This window comes from Microcebus murinus, chromosome X (genome assembly GCF_040939455.1).
Source record: "Microcebus murinus isolate Inina chromosome X, M.murinus_Inina_mat1.0, whole genome shotgun sequence".
In the NCBI taxonomy this organism is placed as follows: domain Eukaryota; kingdom Metazoa; phylum Chordata; class Mammalia; order Primates; family Cheirogaleidae; genus Microcebus; species Microcebus murinus.
The window spans coordinates 121950940-121962200 of record NC_134136.1 but is presented as its reverse complement, the minus strand read 5'-3'; the positions used below and the strand labels follow the sequence as shown (position 1 = coordinate 121962200).

Here is an 11261-nt window from a genome sequence, read left to right as displayed (position 1 = left end):
GATGATTTGGCCAATGTGAACCCCAGCCACAGTACCCTGGGGCTTTCCAAAGGCACTGTGCTTACCTGTCTGGAGCCTAGCTTGGGGACAGCACAAGATCTGACACATGAACACATATTGCAAAGGACTGTCTCCAAGGTCCCATCAATGCCCATTTGGTTTGAATTAAAATCTGGTCTACCATCAGTAGTTTTCTCCTGTTAATACCCTGTGCTTCAATCAAAATTTCCACCACCATTGAGGTTTGACCTCACAACTGTGGTAGACAAAATAATGCCTCCTACAAAGATGTCCATGTCCCAACCCCTAGAACCTGTGAATACATTACCTTACATGGCAAAAGGGATTTTGCAGATGTGATTAAGAGTCTTGAGAAAGGAAGATTTTTCTGGATTATCCAGATGGGCCCAATGTAATCAAGGGTCGTGTAGGAAAACAGCCTGCTGGCATGGCAAGAGTAATGCCATCTTTTGTTTGTTTGTTTGCTTTTTATTTCAGCATATTATGGGGGTACAAACGTTAAGGTTACATACATTGCCCTTGTCTCCCCTCCCCCCTCAAGTCAGAGCTTCAAGCATGTCCATCCTCCAGACAGTGTGCATCACACTCACTATGTATGTATATACCCATCCCTTCCTCCTCCCTCCCACCGGGCAGACACCCGACAAATGTTTGTTTTTCTTTTTTTCTTAACATTTTGGTTACATTTTATATCTTTGCCTCTCCCTAGCAAGGGTTAGAGGTATGCCCTTCCCCTCCACAATGATTACCACATCCCTCAGATGTGGGACTACCCCCCACCCCCGAATCCCTGATGAACACCACCACCCTTTGAGCACCATAGTGTTAATCAGTCAGTACCAATTTGATGGCGAGTACATGTGGAGTCCATCATTCTGATCTTTAGTTATCTCACTTTGGATAATGAGCTTAAGCTCAGTCCAGGACAGTTTAAGCAGTGCTAACTTACTGTCGTTTCTTAGAATTGAATAATATTCCATTGTGAACATATACCAAATTTTAATAATCCACTCATGAATTGACAGACACTTGGGTTGTTTCCATGTCCTTGCAATAGTGAATCGTGCTGCCATAAACATTCAAGTGCAGATGTCTTTATAATAGAATGTCTTACGCTCTTTTGGGTAGATGCCTAATAATGCTATTGCTGGATAGAACGGTATTTCTATATTTAGCTCTTTGAGATATTTCCAAATTCTTTTCCACAAAGGTTGCACTAATTTGCAGTCCCACAAGCAGTGTAAGAGTGTCCCTGTCTGTCCATATCCTCATCACCATTTGTTGTTTTGGGATTTCTTGATACAGGCCAATCTCACTGGGGTTAGATGATTTGCATCTAACCCCAGTGAGATTGCATTGTGGTTTTGATTTGCAATTCTCTAATGATTAGCGATGTTGCGCATTTTTAAATATGTTTGCTGAGTAATGCCATCTTGAAATGAAACCACCATAATGACTGATGTTTAGCTCCTACATACCAAAGCATTCACACAGCAAGGTAAAGAAACAATGCCTGAAGCATAGATAAGCCCCCATAAAGATGCTTACCTAACTTCCCCAGTGGTCATGAGTTTTGCAAGAGGGTGTAAAACATGACCAGCTACACGTTTTACCAAAAAAGCTTGCTATATAAAGGATACCTTCTGGAGGGCGGATGAGAGGGTCCACCATCTTGCAGCCTCCTGAGACATGGCTTCTCTTCCTAAGTCCCTATTTTTTTTGTTTTTGTTTTTGAGACAGAGTCTCGCTTTGTTGCCCAGGCTAGAGTGAGTGCCATGGCGTCAGCCTGGCTCACAGCAACCTCAAATCCTGGGCTCAAGCAATCCTGCTGCCTCAGCCTCCCAAGTAGCTGGGACTACAGGCATGTGCCACCATGCCCGGCTAATTTTTTCTCTATATATTAGTTGGCCAATTAATTTCTTTCTATTTATAGTAGAGATGGGGTCTCGCTCTTGCTCAGGCTAGTTTCGAACTCCTGACCTCGAGCAATCTGCCTGCCTCGACCTCCCAGAGTGCTAGGATTACAGGCGTGAGCCACTGCGCCCGGCCCCTAAGTCCCTATTAAATGTTTCTTTCTGAGAAACTGCATTTGTCAGCCTCTTTCTTCAGCCTCTCAGCTCCCTCAGCCTTTGTTCACTAAGGAACAGGCTATTATAAGAGGGAGGGAGAAGAGTCAGAGTCAGAGAAGGAGATGTGATGATGGAAGCAGAAGGTTGCAGTCAGAGAGAGATTTGAAGATGCTACCCTGCTGGCTTTGAAAATGGAGGAAGGGACCATAAGCCAAGGAATACAGGTGGTCTCTAGAAGCCAGAAAAAGCAAAGAAATGGACTTTCCCCTGGAGCCTCGGAAGAGGGTACAGCCCTGCCAACACCTCGATTTTGGCCCACTGAAACCCGTTTTGGACTTCTGACCTCCAGGACTGTAAGATAATAACTGTATTATTTTGAGCTAGTAAATTTGTGGTAATTTGTTAGAGCAGCAATAGGAAATGAATATAGGAATCTTTGAAATATTCCACCATTGATGTCCATCTGGTCTATACTCAAACTATTTTATTGTTAATTGTTCCACCACCCATATCCTTCTTACCTGATCTCGGACCCCAGCCATTGATAATGATTTCACCATCAAAATTCCTTATCTGTGCTGTCCAACCTGGGCTACTAATAACTTTTCCAATGTAAATCAACCTCTGATTTTATCTTGAACTCAGGCATCTGTTATTTATGCTACCATTAATGGGTTCTGATCCAGAGACAGAATTCAGGGTTTTGAGAGTAGAAAATTAAAAAATCCCTTGGGGTCTGTGTATTAAACACAACGCTGTGTCTGTTCACTTTTCCACTGTCAGGGGAATTTATGTGTGAAACTTTTTTTCATGTCTGTTAACTCTTTCCCCATTGTTGCCCCTCAGGTCTGCACATTGACTGCAGGCCTCAGTTATATCCTCCCCATCTATGCTCCTTTGGTGTGTGCAGAAAGTCAAACCTGTGCTAAGCTTTCTCCTGTGTGTGTCAGCCCTAGCCCTCAGTTAACACTTTTATTACAAATGCTTATTTGGTTTGACCTTGACGTCAGGCCTTGGTTAACTCTTTCAGAGTTATTGCCCTTTTGGTGAATTGTGGGCCTTTCTTAACTACACCACCATTAATGCTTCTCTGGTCTGTAGCTCAGTTTTGGGCCTAAGTTAGCATTCTGAATGAAGCCTTTCTGAAATGACTTTGGAATCGGGTAATTATTTCACCATCAGTGGCCCTCTGGTTTGACCTTCAAGTGGCATTTTTGTTAATGTTTTCTCCATCCACACACCCTGGTAGAGGTTTTGAATCCTAGGACTTTCTCAACTACTGTACCATCAGAGCTCCTGTTTTGTGGATATATTAATAGGACCTGAGCCTTTGTTAACTATGCTAATATCCCGGGCTGACTTCCAATCCAGCCCCTTGTTAAGTTTTCTAAAATCAATGCCCCTGGGTTTTACCTCAAACTTCTATTAACTTTTTCAGGACTTTTGTTTTTAAAGACGGGGTCTAGCTATGTTGCCCAGGCTGGCCTCCAGCTATTCTCCCACCTTGGCTTCCCTAAGTGCTAGCATTACCAGGATAAGCCACCGCGCCAGCCAACTCTTTGTTTTGATATGGGCTGTAAAAGGCCACATCTGTTCACGTGAAGGCAGGCAGAAAGTCCAGGCTGTGAGTGACAGGTGAAGACGGGCCCCTTTGTGTCCAAAGGAGCCAATGGAAGATCAGGTGGGTAGTGAGTGACAGGCGGGGGCGGGCCTTGACGCCTTGAAGGATCAGTATGAGGGTGGGAGGTCGCTGATGACAGGTTGTGAGAGGCAAGCTGAGTGTGTGTATGAGCCCCCTATGTGTCAAAGGCCTCTTCATTTTCTCCAGACGTTTTAGAAACGAGGCTTCCGCAGAGGAATCTCTCATGCGGTTCACCCACCATCCGGCTTTACCACTTTCCCCGGATCCCACCCCGCTGTGTCGCCACGACTTTGCTCCGGCAGGGCCTCTCCTGGTAGCTGGGAACGCCCACTCGCCGGCCCAGGACAGTTGTGGCACTTCTAAGCCTCACACTGCTTTCACAGGACCCATTCCGAATACCCTGTCGCGGAGATATCACAGGCGCTCCCCCGGCCCCCAAACACACATCTCCTCGATGGGAATGGGAGCCTCAGGAAGCAGTGTGAGGCCCCGGCCGGCGACAGAAGTCCTGGCGCGACGGGACGACGCCATTTTTGTTACTGGTAGAGCTCAGCTTCGCGGTTGTTTCTGAGCTTGCGAAAGATTAAGTTCCCGCGTCATCCAGACCTACCCAGGAGGGCTGCCAGGGAAAGGTCCTTTCGGGGAATCGTAAACCCATTTGGGCCAGCGAGGAGCCACGTCCGCCCGGAGAAGGAGTTTTGGGTCCTGAGAGCAGAGCTGGGGTGAGGGGCCCAGTGTGTGGTCAGTGATGGATGGGGACACATGAAGGGACCAAGGAGGGGTCCTTTGGACTGAGTGGAGAACAGTGATAGGGGAGTCTGGTACCAGGAGTAACAGTGTGTGAGCTATGTGATGGGGAGTTTGTGGGGTGAGTGATGGGGCTTCTGTGGAATGGGTGAAGGGGGTCTGGGTGAGTGATGGAGGGTCTGCCAACTGAATGATGGCGGTTGTGGGGTGAGTAATGGGCGGTCTACAGGGTGAGGGATGCTCATCCATGGGGTGAATGATAGAGGGATCTGTGGGGTGAGGGATGATGAGGGATGAGCGTCCTTGGGGATAGGAATGGGAAGGTGTGAGATCAGTGTTGGGCTTTTGTGGGGTCCATGATGAAATCCCTGCCCATGTGGTGTCAGCATTCCCATGGAGAAGTCAGACATTGTGGTTTTGATTTGTATTTCCCTGATGACTAATGAGATTGAGCACTTTTTCATAAATGTATTGCTCACTTGGAGAGCCTCTTGTGAGGTGCCTGTTCAGATCTTTTGCTCATTTTTTCTGTCAGGCTCTCTGCCTTTTCCTTATTGATTTGTAGGAATTGTTTTTATATATTCTGATACCACTACTTTATCGGTGATATGTGTTTTGCAAATATCTCCTTCCAGTTTTGGGCTTCACTTTTCTTTATTGTGGTTTTGAATATGAAGATTTTGAGTTAATTTTAAAACATAAGGCACAAATGTAAACATAACATTTTGTTATTCTCGAGTTTAAAAACAGACAATGTCCTCTGTAATTGAGGAGAATTAAGATTTTAGTGCATCCAGAAGCAAGCAGAGTTGCATCTCTGAAAATCTTGGTGCCAAGTCAGCTGGGGAGGAATTCTCTGCTTTTCATGCTTCCACCACCTCACTTTCTAATCACTGGCTGTGTGATCTTGGATAAGTTGTTTAATCTCTCTAGGCTTCAGTTTCCTCACTGTGAAATATGGATAATAGTAGGGCCTACCCTGTGAGGCTTGGGATGAGAACTGAGTCAATACCTGATTATTATCTATTTATAGTAGTTTTTTTTTTTTTTTTTTTTTTTTTTTTGAGATGGAGTCTCACTCTGTTGCCCGGGTGAGAGTGCTGTGGTGTCAGCCTAGCTCACAACAACCTCAAACTCCTGGGCTCAAGCAATCCTGCTGCCTCAGCCTCCTAAGTAGCTGGGACTACAGGCATGTGCCACCATGCCTGGCTAGTTTTTTCTATATATTTTTAGTTGGCCAATTAATTTCTTTCTATTTTTAGGAGAGACGAGGTCTCGCTCTTGCTTGGGCTGGTTTTGAACTCCTGACCTTGAGCCATCTGCTCACTTAGGCCTCCCAGAGTGCTAGGATTACAGGCGTGAGCCACCAAGCCCGGTGGCCACCATGCCCGGCCTATTTGTGGTAGTTTAGTAGCACTGATTCTCCATGAACTCAAGGCTACTGCTGCTCAAGTGATACCCAAGAAAATCCAGTGAAAGAAATTAAATACCAAGGAATAAGATTTTGTCAGGTAGGGTTGGTTCTGGAGGACCACAAGCCATTGTGATATCTAAGATTTTTTTCCTCCAGGAACCAATTTTCATCCCCTTGGGGATGATATCACCTCTGTGGAAAACGCATGGTCTACATGTTATCTGTTATTAAACAACTGGGAGCATGTTCTTGTGATCTGCCTCTTCTTCATTTCGCAGCTATATTTCCATGCCATTAACTTTATTTCCATAGTATTACTTAGTTTATTTCTATGATAATGCTTAAATAAAAACCTTATTCTTATGGAAAATTTCAAACATTCATAAAAATAGAGGGAATTGTATAGTGGATCCCCATTAGGCTCATCACTCAGTCTCATCAATCATCAACTTGGGGCCAATCTTGTTTCATTTAGACCAGGAGTTGGAAAACTATGGGCAGTGGACCAAATCTGGCCTGCTGCTTTTTAAATATGGCTATGAGCTAAGAATGGTTTTCACATTTTCTAATTGTTGGAAAACACCAAAAGAAAATTAATATTTTGCGACACATGAAATGATATAAAATTCAAATTTCAGCATTCAAAAATGACATTTTATTGGAACACAGCCAATGAGTGCCATTAGTTTATATATTGTCTATGGCTACTTTCAACCTGCAATGGCAGAGCTGAGTAGTTGCAGCAGAGACCATAGATCCCACAAAGTCTAAAACATTTACTATATGGCCCTTTACAGTAAAAGTTTGCCAATTCCTCACCTAGACCACCGACAGACTTCTTCCTCCCAGATTATTTTTTCTTTCTTTTTTCTTGAGGTAAATGTGCACAAATATTAAGTGTATAGCTCAATGAATTTTTACATACATAGTCCTTATTTTGAAAAAAATTTCAGAAATAACATTTCATGCATAAATATTTCATTATGTAAAAGATAAGGACTTCAAGGTCAATACCATTACCCAAGGTAAAATAATTAACAATAATATCTTCAGATCATCAGTGGTTAAATTCCTTAATGTCATTAAATATCTAGGCAGGGCTCAAACTTTCATGATTATCTCACAAATAGTTTTTTGTCTGTTCAAATTAAGACCCAAAGTCTATACTTCACATTTGGTTGCTGTGCCTCCCGAGCCTCTTTTAATCATCTAGAGTGTTACTTTTAGTGGTTGTCTGTCTTTCCACCCTTTGGAGTTTCCATAATTTATTTTCCCAGTCTTCAGTGCTGGGTATTTACGTTATTTTCAGTATTATGGTATTAAAGAAAAAGCTGTGTTGAAGGTACCTGCAGTTAAATATCTGCACACATCCATGATTATTACCTCAGGACGAAGTTCCAGAAATGGAATTACTTTGTCAGATGAAAAATATAAGTCATCGATGAATTAACAAGCAACACATTTTCACATGCAGCCATTGAAGAATGGTTAACCTAGCTTGATCTCCGGAAGACTCTTCTGCACCCCAACTTGTCCCCAGTTGCTTTCAAAAGAGAAATAGAAAATGACGCTCAGGTAAGTTGTTTGTTTCCCACTTGATTTTCCCACAACAAAATGGGAAAGGGCAATTAGTTGAAAATAAGAATTAGAGGAATGTAGAGAGAATAGAAGATCAACACACAGGCAAAATTGCTATGAAGATAAACGTATCTGTATCTGGCCTTACTTCACATAAACAGAGATAAACATTTTGACTATGAGTTTCCTGGCAGCCACAGTGAACTGGGCAATATGATAAGTTAAATGATTTGCATTTTCCATAAAGAGAAATCAGTCCAGCTTCTTAGCAAGTCAAGATTTCTGGGGCTTTAGCCTAAGAAATTTTATTATGAGTTTTCCTAAAGGTCAGTAGTTTCTTTTTCATTTCTTTCTTTCTTTTTTTTTTTCTTTTTTCTTTTTTGAGACAGACTTTATTGCCTGGGCTAGAGAGCCACGGCATCAGCCTAGCTCATAGCAACCTCGAACTCCTGGGCTCAAGAAATCCTTTTGCCTCAGCCTCCTGAGTAGCTGGGACTACAGGCATGTGCCACCATGCCCGGCTAATTTTTTTCTATATATTTTTAGTTGTCTGGCTAATTTCTTTCTATTTTTAGTAGAGATGGGGTCTCGCTCTTGCTCAGGCTGGTCTCAAACTCCTAACCTCAAGCGATCCTCCTGCCTCGGCCTCCCAGAGTGCTAGGATTACAGGTGTGAGCCACTACGCCTGGCCAAGGCCAGTAGTTTCACCAATAGTTGTTCTAAACAGGCTGTTTTTAGCTAAAACTCGCTGGCAGAGGCTTAGAGAATGGGATGGTTTCCTGGTTTTTATGGCTGTTTTGCTGTCATCTTAGAGTTTTTGGGGTCATGACTCAATTCGAAGTCAGATCCTTCTCCCCTGCTATTCCATTTTTAGTCTATTTTTTCCTCCCTGCCAAGTTAATCTATATATGGTGTAAAGAATGTAAACAATATAGCAAAGTAGGCCGGGCTCGGTGGCTCACGCCTGTAATCCTAGCACTCTGGGGGGCCAAGGTGGGTGGATTGCTCGAGGTCAGGAGTTTGAAACCAGCCTGAGCAAGAGCAAGACCCCGTCTCTACTATAAATAGAAAGAAATTAATTGGCCAACTAATATATATATATAGAAAAAAAAATTAGCCGGGCATGGTGGCACATGCCTGTAGTCCCAGCTACTCAGGAGGCTGAGGCAGGAGGATCACTTGAGCCCAGGAGTTTGAGGTTGCTGTGAGCCAGGCTGACGCCACAGCACTCACTCTAGTCTGGGCAACAAAACGAGACTCTGTCTCAAAAAAAAAAAAAAAAAATATATATATATATATATATAGCAAAGACAACATTAGAAAGTGAAATATTTCTGTAATCTAGCTTCTGCCCCCTTCCCTGATATAACTAGGATTATCTGGTTTGGGGATGATCCTTCCAGATTATATATCTATATCTATATCTTCATCTATGTGTGTAGATTCATGTGTGTAAATGTGTTTAAGTGATCTTACTATTGACATGTATTTTTTACCACACACATAAAATACACACACTATCTTCTGTTCTGCAACTTTCTTAGCTAAGATAAAATATACCCAATAAATGTAGTTTGTATATATTTTGTGATGGAAAGTTGGTTTTTTTTGCCAAAATGTTTCACTTTAATTGTAGACACAGCTCCTATATTGAGTTTTACAAAAAAGCATGTTTTTCAACATGCATCCAAACAATGTTCAATATCATGTGGTATAATAGCAACATTTAACGTAATTCAACTGCTTTAACCTAAATACACTTACTGCTTAAGTACATCCTACGATATATAACTAACTTGAGAAAAGCTGGAACTTGTTTAACAGTTACACTTTACTCAACTTTGCTGTTACATCCTAGATGAGTGTTCAAAAATACCCAACCTTAAATCTTTAAAACAATCCTGATTTCCACTTATAGAGTAAACATAAATCACAAGCTTGTATTGCAAAAAACTGTTAAACTGGTTTTGCTTTTCTTAAAAAAAGTTGACCAAGAGTCAGTGATCAGGATCAATTACATTCCCCATCCACCACTCATACTGGACATGCTAGACATCCCTCCCATTCCATTTACGCCCATAGATGCTCGGCTTCCACTACTGTAGTAGCTGCTGTTCATTGCTCCTTGGCTACCTATGGAATGTTTGATTGAAAATCACTGGAGTTTTCCTGTAAAACTTGGTCATATCCACTCATGCTGCTCTGGCCACCATAGCCACCTCCATAACCACCACTCAGCTGCTGGCTGGCTGGGCCACCATAACTGGACTGGTTTGACAAGCCCATGCCTCCCATCATTTGGCTACCATAAGCACCACCGCTTGCTCCTGCTGTAGAATTCAAGATGAGTTCTACATATCTGTGTTCACCGCTTGCTCCTGCTGTAGAATTCAAGAAGAGTTCTACATATCTGTGTTGCATATTTGCTTTGTCTTTTGACATAGCTGCCACAGCGTCTTCATGAGTTGCAAACTCAACATCTGCTTCACCAGTTACTCTGCCATCAGGGCCAATTTCAATGTGTACTCGCACAGGGTTGAGTGGTGAGAAAAAATTATAAATGTCATTGTCAGTAGCTCTGTAAGGTAATCCACATGTGTACACAGTGCCCCGTTGTGCTCTGGAAAGCCACCATCCCCGTATCTGTGATCAGACTTTCCTGAAAAACAATAATTGAGGTCTCTTCCAAATCTATCTGACCCAAATCCATAGCCATCATTATAGCCATTATAATCATCATAGCCTCCATAGCCTCCACCATAAGCACCACACCTCATCCTCTCAAAGCCAGCTCCTCTGCCAATGCTGTTATACCCTCTGCCAGCCCCAGGTCTGTCATAGGGACCTGGCCGCTGCATGGCCATAAGCTTTCGTGGTGGATCATAATGAGTTCTAACTTCGGCCCGACTGCTCTTAAAGATTTCGATATACCTGTGCCCAATTCTTTCCTTGTGTTTCTTTAGAGCCTTTTCAGCTATTTCCTGTGAAGCAAACTGCATGAAGGCCTCCCCCGTACTCCTCCCCTGGAAGTCCACCGGCAGTGTTATCCCATTTGGCATAATTTCCAACCCTGAGAAGAACTGAACAATTTCTTCCTTGGTACATCCAAAGGGGAGTCCTCTAAGCCATACAAAGCCATCATTGGCCATGTCTATTAGGACTATTTGGACCAGTATGCTTCAACATCCAATCCATTTCAACGTTGTTTGACTTGAATACTTCAACATATCTGTGTCCCATAGTTTCTCTGTCTTTTTTCAGGGCCAATTTGACTTCATCTTCTGATTCAAGTTCAACAGAAGCCTCGCCACTTGGTCTGCCTTCTCTTGTGTATATGAAACGAATACCTTGAGACCCATTGTGAATTTTGCAGTCAGAAAAAAGCCGCTGCACTTCATCCGCCGAGCAAGACCAGGGCAAGCCCCGGACCTTCACCACGAATCCCTCTCCGCCTTCGGTGCCCAACATCATCATCTCTTAAAGGGTACTGTCGGCGAAACAGACTAGACACACAGCTCCGGCGTGGCTAAGAAGAAATGCAATGGAAAGTTTTAATTCTGAACATGTACAAAAGTAGAGATTTTAGTGAAAACTCTTTTGTACTTACCCACCTGCAAATATTATCAACTGGTGGCCAATGTTGTTTTATCTATTTTTTGTCCCCACCCACTCCTATCATCATCATCATCATCTAGCCAGTCTTTTGTTAATAGGACTGTTTAGGATTTATACTACCATATTCATGAGACATATTGGCCATAATTTTAGTTTCTTGTTACATTTTGCCATG

The 11261-nt window shown here is 42.8% G+C and overlaps 1 pseudogene; it reads right to left on the bottom strand.

The window, feature by feature from the left end:
- Window positions 1-9277: 9277 nt before the first annotated feature.
- LOC105856401 (heterogeneous nuclear ribonucleoprotein H2-like) lies at window positions 9278-10985 on the bottom strand (annotated as a pseudogene).
- Window positions 10986-11261: the final 276 nt, after the last annotated feature.